Source organism: Phallusia mammillata, chromosome 7 (assembly GCF_965637545.1).
Source record: "Phallusia mammillata chromosome 7, kaPhaMamm4.hap1.1, whole genome shotgun sequence".
Classification (NCBI taxonomy): domain Eukaryota; kingdom Metazoa; phylum Chordata; class Ascidiacea; order Phlebobranchia; family Ascidiidae; genus Phallusia; species Phallusia mammillata.
In genome coordinates this window covers 2314191-2327029 of record NC_137258.1, presented here as the reverse complement: position 1 = coordinate 2327029, position 12839 = coordinate 2314191, and positions in this window count along the sequence as shown.

The window sequence follows — 12839 nt, the reverse complement described above, 5'->3', positions numbered from 1 at the left end:
AGACTTTTTTGTCGAAATGCCAAGTCGGCCCTCTCCAGTCTACGAGCCCAAGCTATCATTGAGAGTAACTGTGTCCGGTACTCTTTACACTCTAAGTAAGGGATCGTGGACACAAAAGGTTAAAAATAGTTAATGCGTTGGCCGCGGTGCAGGCGGGACCGAGTACCAGCAACATACAGCGAAATACATTCATCTTTCTTAACTGAAACATAACAATAAAGTTTCAATTAAAATATTCATTTTAAGTTAAAAACGGTTTTGGACTTTTGGAACATGGAATAATGACGCTATTAAATTTTATCCTATTAAATTTTGTCTCAAAACAGGGAAAACACCATTCGGATTAATCATTGTCCAAAAACAAATATAACACAACCAAAATTTTACAGGTGATGAGGTGTTTTCATGTATTTGCTTACAGGAGTCCAGCGACGTGGCATAAGGTGGTAACGCAGTGACGAGATGTCGCAATTGCGAAGGCGAGCGCTCCTGCATGCCCAACGCAAAGCCCTCACCGCAACTAGACATCGTCTCCACACAACCGTCTAGCGGGCATTGGGCTGTTCGTTTTCCGGCGTCATAGGTTTAAGGCGACTTAAAGCACAAGTCGCAACCAACGACGCCCAACAAACAAAAAGTTGCTCGGTGTCTGGACTAGTGTTGAGCCGGAGAACACCGGTGGAAACATCGGCCAAACGTCAGCGACCGCCTCCTTGTACGACATTTTGTGTTTGTGGGTGCACCACGCATCACAAGATTGCTGGGCTGAAAGGCCGAAAACTGTTGTAGATGCGTCGGCGATCGCTTGTTAGAGCAATACTTTGTGTTGGTTGGTTTTTGATACTTCACGTTTACATAATGTATTTTTTTTAAGTTCGGGTTTCGGGCCAAATATCTGGATCAAACCGGTTAGCGGTGTTTAAACCGTTTTAAATCCTTTTTTGTGTTTAACTTTGCCGGCCTGTTTACACAATGCGTAGCGCGCTCGCTCAAACCTGCGTAAGTTGGTTTGTTTTAGTCTTTTCTGGTTTTGCGCTTGACTGATTTCGGGCGCCGAGCGTTCTGCGTATCGAGCAAATTAAACCTGCGCAAACGGTTTGTGTTATCGCTGTGTGCGGGTTTCTGATTTAAAAAAGTTGGTTTATCTAACAAAAATAAATGATGGTACGCTGTATTTGCCACAATTTTTTTAACACAAGGTCTTGATTGCACGTTGTGTTTTTACAGCGGGCTACATGCTATGAAAACATGAAAGTAAGATAAACATGCCACCAATCTATACAACAACATCGTAAACAATTATGTATGATTACCAATATGCATAATCATGTTTAGCCTACTAACAAAGTATGATTTAAATTAAACTCACACAAAGATTTTTCGAATCCAATATAGGTTACAGTTACACTAAATTTATGTGGTGATTTATGGTCATTGACAGTTGCTGTGAGCTAAAAATGACGCCGTATAAATTATTTACTAAACTGAGGTACGCACCGAAAATGGCAGTCTTAAACGAAATGGGTCGCAAGGAAACGTTAGACGCCACTAAGCATATTGTAAACGGGCCTTAATTCTATCCATTGGAAAATGATTTTGACTGTGCACTGTGGGATGCTGTATAACTCGATGTTTTGGATGCGCCCTGTAGCTATTATCTCACCTATTCTTTATTAGTACGTTGTTATTCCTGCCCTACTCTTGGTTGGAATTCCCCTACTTCAAAACTAAACTTAACCAGGGGAATTACCTTCACAGACATCCTAATCAAAACAATTTTAAACATTGCCATGACAAATAATGACTAAACAGCATCATGTGCCAAGCTTTAGGAATGCTTAATAGGTGTGTTTTAAAGTTTATTAATCACAAGCCTGACTAAAGAACAGCACAATGCTTTAGCTTAAAAATTTTTGATTGTCAGCATATACATGATAAGTAAATGAACCGTTGCCTTTTTTATGTTTAGGGACACGTCATGGAAAATAACGCGGTGATGTAGTGGTATTTGACTGCACAATATAGACCAGTTTGGTTCTAAAAGTAGTGTTGATCTTTGATTTACACTTTTTAAAAAGAAGGGTCAGTAATCCTTTTCATTTTTAAGCACAGCATAAATATGATTACCTGTAAACAAGTAAAAGAAACAAATTCTGAAAAAGAACTTGCAAATGTGCTAAGGAGACAGTGTTTGTCAAATGGCAAAGAAATTGACCCAAAAGAATCTGCAAAAACTTTGCACCAGATGGGACTTGTGTACAAAGAGAAAAGTCCAGATAAGATCAGTCTCATCCAAAGTGTTGCTTTAATGACATCAGCTGTGTTAAGGCAACCTGAAAATGCAGGTGACATTAAGAAAGACCTTGATGATGTATGTATGCATATTTTAACTTTGGCAAATGCCTCGAAGTTGGATACCACGTTGGTAGACACTGCAATTGTGGAAGCAAAGCAAAAAATTGCAGTGCTCCGTGAAACAGTAAAAAAAGAACTGGAAATAATAAAACCAATAAGTGATGACCTCAAGGGAAATGAAATGGAACAGGCAAGAAAAATTAGGGTTGCGAAAATAAGAAAAATACAGGATTATGTTACTGAAACTTACACAAGTATCATGCAACTTATTGCAAATCATACACTCTTCATCCTGGGGAAAGCACCTTGTAAGTTTGCTTTAGTAGGTATGGGTTCATTGGCTAAAAAAGAAGTTACCCCATATTCTGATTTTGAAAGCATCATTGTGTTGGAAGAAAAAATACAGAAAAACCCCAACTACCAAAACATCTTGGAGTATTTTCAGTGGTTTTCAACTGTTTTTCAAGTTATACTGGTTCGTCTGGGGGAAACTATACTGAAATTCTTGGCGATTCCGTGTCTTAATAATCCTTTGAATAAAGAAGAAGATTGGTTTTATGATGCATACACTCCATGTGGAATTTGTCCTGATGGATTTGCTCCACAAGCAAGTAAGAACCCATTGGGAAGACAAACAAAGACAAAGAAGAAGCCGTGGATAACTGAGCTAATCAAACCAGTCAGTGAGATGGTTAAGTACTTGGAATCAGAAGAGGATTTAAAAAACGGATATCATTTGGCTGATATATTGACTAAAACCAGTTTTGTGGCAGGTAATTTTTGTATTTACAAAATATTCTGTGCAAAAGTTAAGAACAAATTGAGTATGTGGCCAAAGTTTAATACACATGTAAGGCAGAAAATGGCGAAAGATTTTGAAAAATATTCCCTGGCACATACTGATACAGAACATCATGTGGATCTAAAACGCTTTGTATACAGAAGTTGCTCCTTATTTGTGCTTGCTGTTGGCTATTTGCATGAAACTACAGCTTCAAACAGCTTTGATATAATGGATGAACTGCTAAACCGTGGAATTAGTGTCATTACTGAAACACTACACAGCAAAATACAATCTTCCATAGCTGTTGCATGTGAAATTCGGTTGAGAATGTACAGCAGTGCATTAAGTCAAGACGACATTCTTCATCAGAACAAGTATTGTGCGATGCCATCCTGTATGAATGAGTTGACAACATGCATTGGAGCCCGCTCAGTAGTTGATTGTCTGAATGTTGCAGAAGAGTTACAACTGTATGTTATCAGGTGCTTTAAAATCAGCCATGTTTTTCAGTTAAGTTTGGTTAAAGAGGTACCATTAAATGCAGTAAACATTGCCAAGTCTGTAAAGTTGTATGGTTTTGCTGTGAGACTTGTTGATGAAATTCGGAGGCTACCAGAGTATCAAAATGTCCCTTCCCAATATATATTGCTTGTTTCCTATGCTGATTGCTTGCGAGGCAATGGAGAATACAAAAGATGTGTAAAGATTATAAATGCTAACCTCAGAAATTTGCAGAAAATTGGATTATTGCAATTTTCAGTTTCACTTTGGTTAATACGAGCCCGATGTTTAACTGCATTGAAAAAATACAAACAAGCTCTAAAGTGTTACAGAAAAGTGAACTTTTTTACATTTTTTCACTTATCACCTGTTACTGTCGGACTACAAGTTCATGTTGGAATGGGTGATTGTTTCAAAAAACTTTGGCGCAACAAAAAGGCATTTAAACACCTAAAACTTGCATATGATGAAGTAAAAGATGATCCCATGAAAGATAAAATTAGGGATGTATATTTTGAGGTTTTGCAACATTACGCTATTTGTCTATACCGCCTGGCAATGCATGAAGAAGCTAAAGCCGTTAATCAAAACTTGATTGAAGCAAGACGCCAACTTTATGTGGATGAAGAGTCAGATCTCATACTGAACACAGCATTTTTTGATATTGCTGTGAGTTTGTGTCATCTAGAAAGGTTTGAAGAAAGTCTCAATATTCTTGAAAAAGCTTGGAAATGTGTGCAAAACATCACGGAAGAAATATTTGTTGAAGGTTACAGCTCCTACATTCGGACAAAAGCTTGTTGTCTGGCAAAACTTGGAAAAGGTTATGAAGCCATGAGTTTGTTATCCACCTATTTTTCAAGCGATAGGGCATCAAAAAATCGTTTTACAAGGCACAGCATGTGGACACATTTAATTCAAATCCTTGACAAGTGTGGATTGTATGAAGGATGTATAATGTGTATCAAGAAAACGTTGGAAATTTGTTCACAGTTTAAGCAAACTAAATCTCTTTGTAAAGAGGTCAAACAATATCAGCAGCAAATAAAAGAGTTTCAAGACAAAATAGACAACTACTCTGAACTTAAATTAGATAAAGATGCGAAACAAACAATGGAAAAGGACTTTAAAGTAAAGATCATCACTCTAAGCAGGCTTGCTACTAGCTCACTTCAACATGAAAATCTTGATGAAGCTATGACTTATTTTACAAAGATGGAAACACTCCTTCAAAAAGCTGAAAAAGAGTCTGTATTACTGTCAAAACAAAATGGTGTAAATTTTCACAGTATGGTTTATTGTGGAATTTCATCTGCTCTTATCATGGAAGGTCAACACCAAGAAGCAGTTATGTACTCTAAAAAGGCTTTTCATTTGCCATTTCAAAATTTTAAGCGACATTTTAATGATGGAAGCATTGATGCAACAGTAGATCTGGTTGAATGTTTTATAACTTTTAGACGTTACAAAGAAGGACTTGCAGCAGCAAAGCATGGCATCAGATTGTGTCAATTTTTGTGTGACAACCCTTTTGTGGAACCAAAGTTTATTGAAATTGTTTCAGCATTTGCAGACTGTGAAAAAGTGTTAAAAACATCTTTTTCTTTACCTTTTGATTGCACACCATCTATATATTACAATGTATCTGATCGCTATGCAAAAGCAATGGCAGAAAAAGCTAAAAGATTGGGACTAAAAAAATCTTTAATGGTATAATTGTGCTGAAAAGCACACAAAAGGAGTGGACCTGTTATTTTGGTCTTGGACAAAAACATTAACGTGTATTTGCATAAATGCAAATGAACAATATGGCAGCTTAACATTTGAACTTTCAATTTGCATTGGATTTTATTTTTTTATTTGAACCATGTATAATTATGTTGCTGCTCAGTAATTGGGGGCCTGTAACTCCACTTAAACCAAACGATGCCAACATAGTTTCAAACCTGATTTTGGGTTAAAAGCCATTACCAAGTATATAGAACTAGTTATTTAAAACTTTATCTAAAATGTATTTAAGATCTCTTCATATACAATACCATACAAGAACTTGTTTTATAAAACATGTTTTATTAACTTTATGGCCTTTCCCCCCAAAAGGCTGCCAGCACCCCTGTTATTTACTGCACTTTTTGCTTGTCGTCTTTGTTACATGTGCATTATGGTGCTATGCAATCTTCAAATGCAAAACAAGAGAGTCTATTGTAATATGAAATCAGTTTCAAATGCTTTTGTTGCAAGATAATTTAGTTTTATTTTTAGTCAGCACTCAATGCAGATTTTTTTGCACAACCAAAACCCTGGTACATTGTCAGTATGTTGTGACGTTACATTTAGTGTGTTGTGACCTTTACAGCCCTTTGTATGTAGTTCTTAACAGCGCCCTGCAGCGGTCAAAAGTTTCGTAACGAACGCCTACTCGACCCCACAGAGCAGAACGTTTGTGATAAACGATAGAAAACCACGAAAAATTTAGCAACGAGGTTTATTGAATTCTTTTTTACGAACATATGCGAGCACCAACGAAAGAATGGCGACACGCTTTATTACGTCACAGAAGCTGCAGTGTTACAAACGCCTGTTAAAAATGTCTTCCGACTTGTGACGTTAGGAATATCACAAATAGCTCGATGACGTCTGTACAATAGTTTTGACTTCTTCGCTTATGCTGTTTCCCAAAAGCAAGTTATAAAACTGCTAAAAAAACAAGGGTTAAAACCATTTTGTGGCAGTGTTACGTCATCTTCGGCGGTCACGGCTCCACGAACGACGATATTCTCCTTCGTGACGTCGGTTATGACGTGAGAGTCCTGCCGATGTCGACGACTCCTTGTCGGGGAACGCGACCTAGCGGCAAAATTGTGTTTAAAACTTGTATTTGGCAAAACAAATCTCAGTAGTGATTTATATCCAAAGTATGTAAACGTTTAGATTTTTAAGGACAAATTTTTAGAAAGCATTAACCCAACAATAAAAAAAATTTTGTTCGTATTCTTTTGCACTATTATTGTCATATAATTACAAAAACATTAAAAAAGAACGAAACAGATACTTTAATATAATCTCTTGCTTTGACCCAGATATTGTCGTCCAAGGTCAAGTTTTAAACACATTTTTTTCTAGAAAGCTGTAACAGTTGTGTTACAGACACTTTAAATTGAAAAGCAATTTGCTACAAGTGTACGCATAACAAATTGTTTTTCATTTAACTTTGTTTCGCAAAACCATTGACCTGTAGTAACCTCTCAGGGTGCACACGCGAAACGACTGTTTGACCTATTAACACCGTTTTCAATAGCACGCCGTCCTTACTGTTCAACAACACCGTTTAACCTAATTTATACATGCCTTGAGTGTTGAATCCTAAATTTATTGCAAAAAAAACGCTACGTTATGACGAAAGAAAGTTCTGAACTGTGTTAGTAATATCAACTAGTCCTTAAGTAACCCATAGCCATGCGGCGGCCGACCTGACAACGAGCATTTAAAAAAACATTTATCTTGCAAAAATGTCAAGTTTATTTTTTCAATTTTATTTTGATTAACAAGTTTTGCTTGACATATACGAAACCGAAGCACGCTTATTAGGTTTAATTCACGTCATAGGTGTGAAACCTTTGCCAAAACTGAAAATGAGAGTGACAACTTAATAAAACGAAATAGCATTGCTGTGCAAAACAGCTGATTTCTGTTCACCAAAACGACGTCTGTCTCGTAAAACGTCTGTCCGACGTTAAGCTGAGCCCTCCTGCTATCGTACACCAGTGAGTTACTCTCTTGGGACTTCTGCCTACAGCAGTGGTGGCCAAACTACGGCCCGCGGGCCGCATCCGGCCCCCAGTCCTGTTTCATCCGGCCCGCCAAACACCTTGCCTGTTTTTTTTTACTCCAGACTTTAAAAGGCTTCTTTAAAATTGTGGACAGTTGCATTTGTCTCATTTATATATAAACCTTTTCTTAAACACAAGTGTAGGCTAAACAAGATGGTGTTATTTATTGTTATTCTACTACAATAATATCTATTTTAATAAAGATTGGAACCAGTTACGACAAATTTTACGTAAATCTAATTTAATCCGGCCCCCCAGTGGCAAGACAGTTGCAAATTTGACCCTCTGGTAAAAAAGTTTGGCCACCCCTGGCCTACAGTGTCTTTCTTGACCAAACGAATCAAGTTTGGATTATTAACTAACATATGTCCAAATTTGAATAAATTTGAAGCACTCTTTCTTTACCAAACGAGTGTTACAAACCAGCGTTAAAAATTTACGTTTCGGGGGCCTGTGGGTGAACCCCTGAGTCATTTATACCTTGGTTGTTTCTGCAAGCAGAAACTCATGGATCCCCACACATGCAAAGTTGTAAATAATGCATTTCAAGAGATAACTATGAGAGAGTTTGGTATTGTAACGTCAAACCCAGTGATCGGTACTGTACATCAATAAATATGCTACATGGAGAACAACTATTTAAATTCGTTCCGTTCATACATTTTTAAACGTTTTTTCTAATTTATGGTATACAGTAAGAAAATGGGTTAGAACACAACAATCAGCTCCTATTAATGGCGAATTGCACATGATTGTAGGTGGCTAGTGGGGTAAATAATAGGGCTACAGGGTTGACCACAACAATCGACACCTATAAATGGCACACTCTACATTCTACTAGCTGTCCAAATTCCATTCAATTCCGACATTGTTTAAAACATTAAACAATTTCGGAGGTCTAGTGAGGTAAATGTTGTGGCAACAGGGTGAAACATAACAATCGACAATTGTATTGTCAATTCCGACACTTTTATAAATTTGTCCATTTTAGGGGGATAGCGGGGCAAATACTGGAGCGCAAGTGTTAAACATAACAATCAACAATCATAAATAGCACACTCTATAAACTGTCGAAAATTTATTCCAATTCGAAAATTGTTTAAAAAATTCACCCCTTTTAGGGAGCTAGAGGGGTAAATATTGGGGCTACAGGGTTAGACACAACAATTGACACCTATAAATGACAAATTCTACAAGCTGACCGAATTTCATTTATTTTTAACACCGTTTAAAAAACTCACCTATTTAAAGGATTGGTGGGGTAACTAATGGGGTTCAAAACCCAAAAGTATAAAATGTGAAACCACAAACCGTCATGTAAACTTTTATCCAAATCGGACAATGTTTAATATTTTGACCACCAGAGGTGTTATTACTGATAAGTTATTGGCATCATTCGTCAAATCTTCTGACGTCATAAGGCTGTTAACCACCCTCTGTTGGCATGTGCAAAAACGTCCTTTTTTATTGTTTTTTTGACTCAGATTGGCTCGGTCACAACACCGATAGTGGTAGGGACCTTCCCCAAAAATCATCATCGTCTTAAAAACCAAACATAAAAGTCACAAAGGAGCTACATTACCAAGTATTGATCATCCAGCAGTTTTATTGTAAACAATGGACGTTTCGACGTCCTATACAAGACGCCTTCTTCAGCTACATAACAATTACTCGGTTGCGGAAATAACATTACGTTAAGCAAAAGGAGACTTTTCTGTCGAAATGCCAAGTCGGCCCTCTCCAGTCTACGAGCCAAGCTATCATTGAGAGTAACTGTGTCCGGTACTCTTTACACTCTAAGTAAGGGATCGTGGACACAAAACGTAAAAAAAGTTAATGCGTTGGCCGCGGTGCAGGCGGGACCGAGGGAAAAAGAATATTAAAGGGAAAAAGAATACTTAAACTAGATATTAAGCATAGATATAGCACACTTTTAGACGAGTAAAAAGTAAAAACTTAACATGACAGTGCGCCATAAAAATGCCTTCATCCCGCTTATGCTGGCCAAACCCAATTTTTGAGTGGATTTAGGCTATCTAGTTTATTTCTAATTTTGTCAGTTCCGTTTGCAAATTTGACAAATGTTATTACCAGATAAAACTTTCGGCAAGGTTGCAAAGCAAATAGCTTTGTCCTTTATACTTACCCTGCTTGATACTTAGGGCCTTGAGCAGTGATTCCCTAACTGTGTGCTGTGAAATTCTAGACAACGTTTTATATTTTAGTTTATTTTATATTTGTCATGAAAAGCAATCTTATCAAGAAAACCGAAGTTGCAAACAGTGGCATAGGCAGCTGAATATTTTAGTAGGGGTCAAATACATCTACACCAAACACTTAATTTTTAAACTGGAGCTCGTCGGGTCAGCCAAACGTTTTATTCAAGTCGCTCATGTCTACCTGAATATAAATATATCCAACTTATAAACAACATAGTGACAGTCAGTTCTAGAACCTTGTCCAAAAAAATCAACAGCAGAAGAGGGCTAATACAGAGTTTGTATTTTTTACTTTAAAATGTACATATTCCATCGACACCACAATAAAACAAATTTATATTAATGCCCCAAAATATGCGAGGAGCAACATACAGCGAAATACATTCATCTTTCTTAACCAAAACGTAACAAATAAGTTACAATTACAATATTCATTTTAAGTTAAAAACGGTTTTGGACTTTTGGTACATGGAATAATGACGCCATTGTTATTAAATTTTGTCTCAAAACAGGGAAAACACCATTCGGATTAGTCATTGTCCAAAAAATATAACACAACTAAAATTTTACAGGTGATGAGGTGTTTTCATGCATTTGCTTACAGGAGTCTAGCGACGTGGCATAAGGTAGTCACGCAGCGACGAGACGTCGCAATTGCGAAGGCGAGCGCTCCTGCATGCCCAACGCAAAGCCCTGTAGATGCGTCGGCGATCGCTTGTTAGAGCAATACTTTGTGTTGGTTGGTTTTTGATACTTCACGTTTACTTAATGTATATTTTTAAGTTCGGGTTTCGGGCCACATATCCGGATCAAACCGGTTAGCGGTGTTTAAACCGTTATAAATCCTCTTTTGGGTTTAACTTTAACGGCCTGTTTACACAATGCGTAGCGCGCTCGCTCAAAGCTGCGTAAGTTGGTTTGTTTTAGTCTTTTCTGGTTTTGCGCTTGACTGCATGATTTCGGGCGCCGAGCGTTCTGCGTATCGAGCAAATTAAACCTGCGCAAACGGTTTGTGTTATCGCTGTGTGCGGGTTTCTGATTTAAAAAAGTTGGTTTATCTAACAAAAATAAATGATGGTACGCTGTATTTGCCACAATTTTTTTAACACAAGGTCTTGATTGCACGTTGTGTTTTTACAGCGGGCTACATGCTATGAAAACATGAAAGTAAGATAAACATGCCACCAATCTATACACCAACATCGTAAACAATTATGTATGATTACCGAGATGCGAAATCATGTTTAGCCTACTAACAAAGTATGATTTAAATTAGACTTACACAAAGATTCTTCGAATCCAATATAGGTTACACTAATTTATGTGGAGATTTATGGTCATCCACAGTTGCTGTGAGCTAAAAATGAGGCCGAATAAATTATTTAGTAAACTGAGGTACGCACCAAAAATGGCAGTCTAAACGGAAGGGGTCGCAAGGGAAGGTTAGGCGCCACTAAGCATAATGTAAACGCGCTTTAATTCTATCAATTGGAAAATGATTTTGACTGTGAACTGCGAGATACTGTATAATTCGATGTTTTGGATGCGCCATGTAGCTATTATCTCACCTATTCTTTAGTACGTTGTTATTCCTGCCTTACTCTTTGATTGGAATTCCCCTACTTCAAAACTAAACTTACCCCGGGGAATTACCTTCATAGACATCCTAATCAAAACAATTTTAAACAATGCCATGACAAACAATGACGAAACAGCATCATGTGCCAAGCTTTGGGAATGCTTATTAGGGGTGTTTTAAAGTTTATTAATCACAAGTCTGACTAAAGAACAGCACAATGCTTTAGCATAAAATTTTTTGATTGTCAGCATATACATGATAAATAAATGAACCGTTGCCTTTTTTATGTTTAGGGACACGTCATGGAAAATAACGGGGTGATGTAGCGGTATTTGACTGTACAATATAGGCCAGTTGGTTCTAAAAGTAGTGTTGATCTTTGATTTACACTTTTTAAAAACAAGGGTCAGTAATCCTTTTCATTTTTAAGCACAGCATAAATATGATTACCTGTAAACAAGTAAAAGAAACAAATTCTGAAAAAGAACTTGCAAATGTGCTAAGGAGACAGTGTTTGTCAAATGGCAAAGAAATTGACCCAAAAGAATCTGCAAAAACTTTACATCAGTTGGGACTTGTGTACAAAGAGAAAAGTCCAGATAAGATCAGTCTCATTCAAAGTGTTGCTTTAATGACATCAGCTGTGTTAAGGCAACCTGAAAATGCACATGACATTAAGAAAGACCTTGATGATGTATGTATGCATATTTTAACTTTGGCAAATGCCTTGAAGTTGGATACCACACTGATAGACATTGCAATTGTGGAAGCAAAGCAAAAAATTGCATTGCTCCGTAAAACAGTAAAAAAGGAACTGGAAATAATAAAACCAATAAGTGATGACCTCAAGGGAAATGAAATGGAACAGGCAAGGAAATCTAGGGTTGCAAAAATAAGGAAAATACAGGATTATGTTACTGAAACTTACACAAGTATCATGCAACTTATTGCAAATCATACACTCTTCATCCTGGGGAAAGCACCTTGTAAGTTTGCTTTAGTAGGAATGGGTTCATTGGCTAAAAAAGAAGTTACCCCATATTCTGATTTTGAAAGCATCATTGTGTTGGAAGAAAAAATACAGAAAAACCCCAACTACCAAAACATCTTGGAGTATTTTCAGTGGTTTTCAACTGTTTTTCAAGTTATACTGGTTCGTCTGGGGGAAACTATACTGAAATTCTTGGCGATTCTGTGTCTTAATAATCCTTTGAATAAAGAAGAGGATTGGTTTTATGATGCATACACTCCAAGTGGAATTTGTCCTGATGGATTTGCTCCACAAGCAAGTAAGAACCCATTGGGAAGACAAACAAAGACAAAGAAGAAGCCGTGGATAACTGAGCTAATCAAACCAGTCAGTGAGATGGTTAAGTACTTGGAAACAGAAGAGGATTTAAAAAACGGATATCATTTGGCTGATATATTGACTAAAACCAGTTTTGTGGCAGGTAATTTTTGTATTTACAAAATATTCTGTGCAAAAGTTAAGAACAAATTGAGTATGTGGCCAAAGTTTAATGCACATGTAAGGCAGAAAATAGGGAAAGATTTTGAAAAATATTCCCTGG